We start from the raw sequence: 10122 nt of genomic DNA, 5'->3' as shown, positions 1-10122 counted from the left end.
AAGGTCTTAAATCAGCACCTTTCTAGCCTATTTGTAAGCAAATTATGTTCCTCAGCACACAGGTTAGTAAACTCTAATAAATAAGATTAATGTTTATTAATCATTAACATCCCATATCATAGATTAGGAAGGAAGAAATAAAACTGTCATTATTCACAGATGACATAATCATCTATTTAGGAAATCCAAAGACTAAACAAAAGCTCCTGGAACTAATAAACAATTATTGCAAGGTTGCAGGATATAAGGTTAACATATAAAAAGTAAATTGTTTTCCTATAAACTAGCAATAAAGCAATGGAATTTGAAATTATATATAACTATGTATCACAATACCATTTACATTTGCACTCAAAAAAACCAAAATACTTAGATATAAATCTAACAAAATGTGTACAAGATCTACTATATGAGGGAAACTACAAAACCCTGATAAATGAAATCAAAAAGAACTAAATATATGAGGAGATATTCCATATTCATGGACAGAACACTCAATATTATAAGAATGTCAGTTCTTCCCAATTTGACCTATAGATTCAACATAATCCTAATCAAAATCCAAGGCAAGTTATTTTGTGATTATCAACAAACTGATTCTAAAGTATATATGGATAAGCCAAAAACTCAGAACAGTCATCTCAATATTGAAGAAAAACAAAGTCAGAGTACTGATACTATACAACTTCAAGATTTACCATAAAGTAGTGATAGACACTGTGGTATTGGTGAAAGAATAGACAAATAGATCAATGGAACTGAACTGAGAGCCCAGAAATAGATCCCCATTATTATAACTGATTTTTGAGAAGAACAAAGACAATGCAACAGAGAAAAGATAGTCTTTTTAACAAATGGTGCTGGAACAATTGGACATCCACGTATAAAAAAGTTATTCTCTTTACAAAAATTAACTCAAAATGGATTATAAACCTAACTGTAAAATGCAAAGCTACAAAACTCCTAGTATATAACATAGAAGAAAACATAAATGATCTTGGCTATGTGATGACTGTTTGGATTCAACACCAAAGGCATAATCTATGGAAGAAATAATTGATAATCTGGACTCATAAAAATTAAAAACTTCTGTACTGTAAAATAATCTTTCAATAAAATGAGAAGACAAGCCATATGCCAAGAGAAAATATTTGTAAGAGACACATCTGATAAAAGATTGTTATCCAAAATATATGAAGATTTTCTAAAACTCAACAATAAAAAAAACCCACTTTAAAAAATGAACCAAAGACCTTAACAGACATCTCACCAAAGAATATAAACAGATGGCAAATAACCATGTGAAAAGATGTTCAACACCATATATCATTAGGGAACTGCAAATTAAGACAGCAATAAGATACCATTACACACCTATTAAAACAGCCAAAATCCAAAACACTAAAAATATCAAAGGCTGGTGGGAATGTGGAGCAACAGGAATAGGAATTCTCATTCATTACTGGTGGGAATGCAAAATGGTGCAGCCAGTTCAGAAGGCAGTTTGTCAGTTTATATAAAACCATATAATCCAGCTATCATATTCTTTGGTATTTACCCAAATGAACTGAAAACATACCCACACAAAAAATTGCAAGTTTATTTATAATTGAAAATAACTTGGAAGGAACCAAGATGTTTTTCAGTAGGTGAATAGATAAATAAACTGTAACCTCCAGACAATAGAATATTATTCACTGCTAAAAAGAATTGGGCTATCAAGCCATGAAAGGACATGGTGTAGGGGGGACTTAAATGCATATTACTAAGCCAATCTGAAACAGCAACAGACTGTATGATTCCAACTATTCGACAATTTGGAAAAGACAAAACCATGGAAGCAGTAAAAATACCAGCGGTGGACAGTGGTTGGGGAGAAGGAAAGATGAATAGAAGCACAGAGGATTTTTAGGGCAGTGAAACTATTTTGTATGATACTAAAATGGTGAATGCATACCACCATACATGTGTCCAAATCCATAAAATGTGCAACACCAAGATTGAACCTTAATTCTATAGGCTGAAGGTTTATGTTCCCTCAAAATTCATATGTTGAACTTCCTGACATAATGATATTTGGAGATGGGCCTGTAGGGGATAATTAAATTGTAAGTGTGGCACCCTCGTGAATGGAATTAGCTCCCTTATTGAAAGACCCAGAGAGATCCCTCACCCCTCCCACGCTATGAGAACACAGCAAGAAGACAGCCATCTATGAACCAGGAAGCTGGCTCTCACCAGACATTGAATTTTCCAGAAATTTTTCTTGGATTTTGCAAACTACAGAAGTATGAGAAATGAATTTCTGTTGTTTATAAGCGACTCAGTTTATGACATTCTATTATAGAAGCCTGAAGGGACTAAGTCACCTAATGCAAACTATGAGTGATAATCATGTGTCAGTGTAGGTCCATCAGTTGTAACAAATGTACCACAGTGGGAATATTGATAGCGGGGAAGGTTGTGCATGTGTGGGAATTGGGGGTAGATGGGAACTCTTTATACTTTGCATTCAATTTTGCTGTGAACTTAAAACAGCTCAAAAATACAATTTATTAAATTTTTAAAAAGGAAAGCATGGTACATAGAAAGTGTAAAATATGACAGCAGAAATAAATCCAAATAGCCTCTTTTCTCAGGTACCGGAAGGAGGCGGGTCTCTTTTCGTTCCCAGCGCAGCCATGGCTCGTGGTCCCAAGAAGCCTCTGAAGCGTGTAGCAGCTCCAAAGCATTGGATGCTGGATAAACTGACTGGTGTGTTTGCTCCTCGCCCATCTACTGGTCCCCATAAGCTGAGAGAATGTCTCCCTCTCATCATTTTCCTAAGGAACAGACTTAGGTATGCCCTAACAGGAGATGAAGTAAAGAAGATCTGTATGCAGCGTTTTATTAAGATTGATGGCAAGGTCTGAACTGATACAACCTACCCTGCTGGTTTTATGGATGTCATCAGCATTGACAAGACTGGGGAGAATTTCCGTCTGATCTATGACACCAAGGGTCGCTTTGCTGTTCATCGGATAACACCTGAGGAGGCCAAGTATAAGTTGTGCAAAGTGAGAAAGATCTCTGTGGGGACAAAAGGAATCCCTCACCTGGTGACTCATGATGCACGCACCGTCCGCTACCCTGATCCCCTCATCAAGGTGAATGACACCATTCAGACTGATTTGGAGACTGGAAAGATTACTGATTTCATCAAGTTTGATACTGGTAATCTGTGTATGGTGACTGGGGTGCCAACCTGGGAAGAATTGGTGTGATCACCAACAGAGAGAGACATCCTGGTTCGTTTGATGTGGTTCACGTGAAAGATGCCAATGGCAACAGCTTTGCCCCCTGACTCTCCAACATTTTTGTTATTGGCAAAGGCAACAAACCGTGGATTTCTCTTCCCCGTGGGAAGGGTATCCGCCTCACCATCGCTGAAGAGAGAGACAAGAGACTGGCTGCCAAACAGAGCAGCGGGTAAAATGGTCCCTAGGTGACGTGATTGGAAGACATTATATATACTTATTAAAGGTCATACAGCACGATAAAAAAAAAGAAAAAATTCCAAATATATCAGTAATCACAATAAATAGATACAAGTCAATATCATTAGTTGACAGAAATTCTTAAAATGTATTTAAAAAGAAATCTGTTATATGATGTACATAAGCAGCACACATAAAACAAAGACAGAAAGAATGCATGTGAAAGGATACGAAGTGACATAGGCAAATACTAAGGAGACCTAAGTTGATATAATGATACTAATCAGGTTTGAATTTAAGGCAGAATGATTATTAGAGATAAAGACATTACACAATGATTAAAGGAATAATTTGACAAGATGCTATAATTCGAAACAGGTATGAACTTAAAACATTCTCAAAATAAATAATTCCAAATCTGCCTGTATTGTGAGGAAAACTAGACATATGTTCAGTTAGTGTGGGGGACAATAATAACCCCCCCTTTTTTAGAAACTAATAGATCAATCAGGATAAAAGTAAGAATATAAATGACTTAAAACAAATATTAATATCTATACATTGATATGTATATTAAACTCTTAACCCTTACAATTAATGATTATATTCTCTTCAAGCAAAAATTAAGCATGTATTAAACAGTACAACAAATACCAAAGATCATATTATATAAACTGCACCTAGCCTCATCAGTATTTTATTTTATTTTTATTTTTTAAAGACTTATTTATTTATTTGAAAGAGAGAAAGTGATAAAGAGAGCACAAGTGGGGTGGAAGGGGCTGAGGGAGAGGGAGAAGGAGACTCCCTACTGAGCAGAGAGCCTGCCCAGGGTTGGGGGAGGCTCCATCCCAGGGCAGACACTTAACCAACTGAGCAACCCAGGAGCCCTGCATAGTCAATATTTTAGAGAGTAAACTCAAAACACAGCCACACCAGACAATAATAATAATGACAACAACAATAATAAGTAAGAGTAAATACTATAGAATAGTTATACACATACATGTTATTCTTTTAAAAAAATATGAACAGTTGGTGCTCACTTGAAATTTTGTTTCTGCATTCTGACACAGCAAGTTATTTTCTTTTTTACTTTTATTGGCTATTAAATTATATAAGATATGCTGTGTTTAAAATTTATAAATACAATAGGACTAATTAACATATCTTACCTATATGAAATAATGATGGCATGTTTCTTTCTATTTCAAGATACAGTAGGGTGTTTTTACCCTTCTGTTTCCTTTTCCAATAATTCTTCCCTGAACTGCCTTTAGGACATCATCCTTTTCTTTTATTTAGAGGTAAAACTGAAGACAATCAACCATAAGATGAATTTCAATTTCCATTTCTGTTTTGAGCAAGTCCCCATTACACTCATTTCTGGTGTCATTCTAATAACATCAAGCTGAATAACCTCTCAATAATAACATTTGAGCATGGAATACTAGTATTTTACTTCCCTGCAATAGCAAATTTTTAAACTTGGTGGAATTACTTTCTGGTTCTCCAAAATTGCCCCTATACCTTGTATCTACAGTCTTGTTTAAGTAAGGCAGGTTTTGCCATCAAGTCCTTTGCATCTATAAATTTATCATATAGAATATCCATCTCTAAAATAGCCAACATTTTTAAACACTGAATCACATTGAATGTCATAAGATTTTAACCTCTTTTTCAGGAAAAAAAATTGTTTTAAAGCATAGAGGCAATTAGAATTTGTGAAATTAAAATTACATCCCACTAAGTTACAGTTTTAATAAAGAAATTGAAGAAGTCCTGCTTACCTCACTGTTCTTTTCTGATCGCATTCTCAGGTTCTGAAGCAGTCTTATTTCTATTTAAAAAATTGCTCATTTTTCCCAAGATAAGTTTTTTTCACAACCTTCACATCACAGCTAGCAATTCAGGTCGCAGTTAGTTAACTTTTTTTTAGACTTCCTATGGCCTCTTCAAAAGACCACCAAAGAGTTTCAGAGAAATAGCATAGGAATTTTTATTTTGCTGTAACTGTTTTTTCTACACTCATCATTAATGTATTTCCAAACAAGAGAAGGACATTCTTCTTTCCCACATTTTGAAAATATGATTTTACAGCAGATTTTTATAAAATCTTTTCTATGGAAGGCAATAATGATATACATCTTATAAGAACTTCTACAAGTCAGAGACTTCATTATGTTATGTACTTTTGATGAAATGAAAAGTGACAAAACACTTTTATTATAACAGCATCGATATCATAGGTAAACAAATTATACCTCTTTTTAGTATACAAGATATGCAGGATATTTTTGCATATTAGAGTTGTTCATTTTCTTTAGCAAGAAGTTTATAGATGAATGGAATTTGCCAAGTTTTATGTTTACATTTTTTGTTGAATATGCAGACAGATGAGCATGGCCTGGTTTGCATTTAGACGAGATATCAGCAATCTATGCTTTTGTAGTTTCTATGATTTCATTAAAATTTTCATAGAAATTAAGCAGACTATTTGAATCTTCATTTCAGAAATTAAAGTATGTAGGAGCTAAGGGGAACATTTTTTGTCATTATTTTTGTTTTTGTTGCTGTAATTTGACCTATTCACTTGACACACTATAAAAAACCATGATAATTAGTAAGATCTGACCAAAGCAGCTCTACCTGATAAGGAACAAACACTAGACATTTTATTATTATTTTTTAAACATAACACATTTTAGTTGCAATTTCTGTATCAGGAAATGTAACATTACTCATTGTCATTGAGCAATCAAGGGATAGATATGGTCATGTGTGTTTATGCATGTGATCTGTTCAAACTAATTCAGTAACCATAATTTTTGACTGAGTAGTAGTGTCTTTGGGAGATAAAAAAAAATACCGTGATTGATTTAGAAGTACTTGGCTGGTTTTGACTTATGGATTCAGTTTTCATACGGGCTTTCTCCCCCCCATGCCCACCCTCAAATTATTTTCTTCATATTTTACAGTATGATTTGTTTGGTTACAGAGCTCCTGAATCTTTTTTTATTTGTCATTAACATTAAACAGTTGTTTAGTCTTCTTTTCCATTGAGTTCTAGGTAATGCTGATGTTAATATTATATTTTTTCTCATTTTCATTATCTAAACCCTTGGAAAAGCTGGTCACAGTATTCACAATGTTTAAAACTAAACTAGTGGTATCTTAATACAAGGACAATAATTAATCCACAGGCAAAAGGCAAATTGTTAATGTTCACAAATACAACACATTTAAGTTACACAATTACCTTGCATCAATCAAGTGATGGCAACATTGGATGATTCATTATCAGGAACTATGAATCATGACTGCCAACATTAGTGGTCAGGAAAAATTAGCAACAGGGACAATGGAAGGCAACCATCCCTGCTGTGCTCATTTAATACTAAAACTGATGTTGCTTCCAGAACCTATTTTTGGTTGCTATACAACTTTTGTACTTTTCTCCCAAACTTCCACATGTATCAGTGAAAATGGGACTTTTTGAGTTCCAGAGAGTAGTTTCCCAGGATGGAGGACTTTTGGTACTAAATTAAAACAGCCCCAGGAAAACTGGGATGGTTGGTCAGCTTACCTGTCCATGATGCAAAACTATGCAAAGTAGTACAGGCAAAGAAAAACTAGCTTCTGATTTCCCTGCATTTGGAAAATCTAAGACATATTTCCTGACCTCTGGAAAGTTTATCTCCTCAATTCAGATATTGAATATAAGATAATTTATTAATATTCGTCACCATATTAACAGATTTAAAGGAGAAAACGAAAGATAATTTCACTAAATGCAGAAAAAAACATAGCATCCATTTATAAAGAAAACTCCCAGCAAACTACTAAAATAAACTTCTTTAACCAGTTATTTGTAACTAACAATAAAACATAGAAAATATTCTTACTGTTGTATTTCTGGAGGCATTATCGTTAAAATCAGAAGCAAGGCAAGAAGGTTCATGATCTTTGTATCTATATACATTGTACTGGAGATCCTATTCAGCGCAAGACAAGAATAAAAAAACTGAAAGTGAGTGAGAAAAAAGCTATAATGATTCATAATTGATAGACTATATAGTTAATTATGTTCGATGGATCTGAGAACAATTTCTGAAATCAATAGCATTACTTTGCCACAATAAAATAATTAAGAAATGCAGCTTAATAAATATAACATTCATGAAATCAACCCAAATCATAAGATTTCTGGGAATTAATCCAACCAAAGATTAGTGCAAATTCTCTATGGAAAAAAATATAAAACTTTATTGGGGGCATAAAAGAGGGCAAATAAATGGAGAGATTATAACATATTCAGGATCAGAAGACTCAAATTTATAAAGATGTCATCTCGCCCAAGTTAAATATGAAATTAAATATAAAGCAGTTTTAATTAAAATCCCAACATGATATTTTATGAACTTGTAAAGCTATGCTGAAATGTCTATGTGAGACTTACAGTCCAAGAACAGTCCAGCTGCTTTGAAGAGTTATCCAACAACATATAAAACTCACAATAAAATTAGACTAATTTTAAGAATGATATAAAAAAATTGAGGCAATGTCACAAATGAGAGAATCTGGAAACAGACAGATATATGTATATATATGGGAAATGACATCACAAACACTGGAGAAAGAATGGAATAACTCGCAATCTATATGAAAACATTTAAATTGGATCCTAACTCATACCTATACATTAAATTCCAAATGGGTTAAAGATGTAAATATGAATATTATTACAATATGATGTAGAAGATATCTTTATGACATCAGATAAGGTCATGAAATTTGATAACATTGACATTTAACTTTTTACATTAATAATCCTAAAAACAAAAACAACCATCAAACAAATGAAAAACAAAGGAAAGCCTTGGAGAAAATATTTGTATCACATCTAATTAATAAAAGTTCAAAATTTAGGGAATATGAAACTTCCATAGATCTATTAAGTGAAAAAGAAAAACACCCCCCATCAAAAAAATTGAGCAAAGTTATAAAAAGGCAATTTATGGAACAAGAAAATTAAATTGACACTATTAAACATGTAGTCAATTTAATTTCACTAAAAACCACAAAATGCAAATCAAAATTATAAGATATCATTAAATCATATAATCACAAATAGGAAGTTTGAAAACACTAAGTGTTGATGAAGCTATGGGGAAAAAGAATTTGTCTTGCATAGCTGTCGGTAGAGCAATGAAGTACAATTCATTTGCAAAGCAATCTGAAAATACGTAATAAAATTATAAATTTTCATATCCTTTATTATTTAATAATTTACACTCATGAGTTCACAGGCAACACTGCACAAGAAAACATATTTAAGCATGTTAATTGCATGACTGCTTATAATAGGGGAAAGATGAAAGCAACCTAATTATTCCTCAGCAAGGGAATGTATAAATGAAATGATTTGAATATATGCATTTAACAAACAGTAGAATAATAAAAAATAATTAAGATAAATGAACAATTTCTGCACTATTCAGCATGGATAAATCTTTAAAATCATTTTGAGTTATAAAAGGAAATTATGAGGTAGTATATACAATACACCATTTTTGTATTTTTAAAGCATAGAAAGCAATAACGCAATGGTTATAAATGCATTTATATCTGCCAAGTGACCAAAACATATATCAGATTGAAATATACCGATTTCAGGTGAGTCTTTCCCTGTAGAGATTAAGAAAGTGAGTGGGGGTAGTGAAGATGGACTTTAATAAGACTGTCAAATTTTATTTGTTTTCATGAAGCAATGACATAATAACCAATGTTAACATCTACTTTATTGTGGTTTGGGGTATATTGGTAAAAGGGTTCCTGGACCCGATTTCAATGTGTGTGTGTGTAATCTTCCCACACCAACAAACAGTTATCAAACACCCGCAGGGTGTCTGAGAATTCAACTCAAGTTTGGCACTGTTTCCTGGAGATAACATCAGATTCCACTGGTTATAGATTCAGTCCCACAAGATTCACACACACACATCCAGACGCCAGTCACAAACTCAGGTTGTTACCTATATTTCTGACCAACTCAGTATAGATCAGAGTTTCCCATGACCTTCTCCTTGACATTCAGATGCCACTCACAAGTCTAGGATGTTAACCTGGACTTCTGACCAACTAGCTATAGAACAAAGTTTCCCACGAATCCCTCCTTGGGTTCAATTATTTTGCTAGCTGTTCACAAAACTCAGGGAAACATTTTAGTTACTAGATTATACTGGTTTCTTATAAAAGGATATAACTCAGAAACAGCCAGGTGGAAGACACAAATACAGCAGGGTATGGGGAAAGGGCAAAGAGTTTTCATGCTCCATGAGTACACCACTCTCCCAGTCCCACCACTGTGTTCACCAACCTGGAAGTTCTCTGAATCCCATCTTTTTGAGTTTTTATGGAAAGTCATAAGCATGGAAGCTTCATTACATAGGCATGACTGATTAAATCACTGATTGATGTGATTGAACTTAATCTCCAGCCCCTTCCCTTCTCTAGAGTCCAAGGGGTGGGACTAAAATTCCAACCCTCTAATCACAGGTTGGCTCCACCGGCAACCAGCTTCTGTCCTTAGGTACTTTCCAAAAGTTGCTTTATTGACCTAACAAAAGACACCTTTACCACTCTC

General features: G+C 33.7%; 1 pseudogene; it reads left to right on the top strand.

The window, feature by feature from the left end:
- Positions 1-2630: 2630 nt before the first annotated feature.
- On the top strand, positions 2631-3515 carry LOC112814605 (small ribosomal subunit protein eS4, X isoform-like; annotated as a pseudogene).
- The last annotated feature ends 6607 nt before the right edge of the window (positions 3516-10122 follow it).

Source organism: Callorhinus ursinus, unplaced genomic scaffold (assembly GCF_003265705.2).
Source record: "Callorhinus ursinus isolate GAN/ISIS: 27379988/994484 unplaced genomic scaffold, GSC_fseal_2.0 scaffold6, whole genome shotgun sequence".
NCBI classification, from domain to species: Eukaryota; Metazoa; Chordata; class Mammalia; order Carnivora; family Otariidae; genus Callorhinus; species Callorhinus ursinus.
This window is presented reverse-complemented; position numbering and strand designations above follow the sequence as displayed.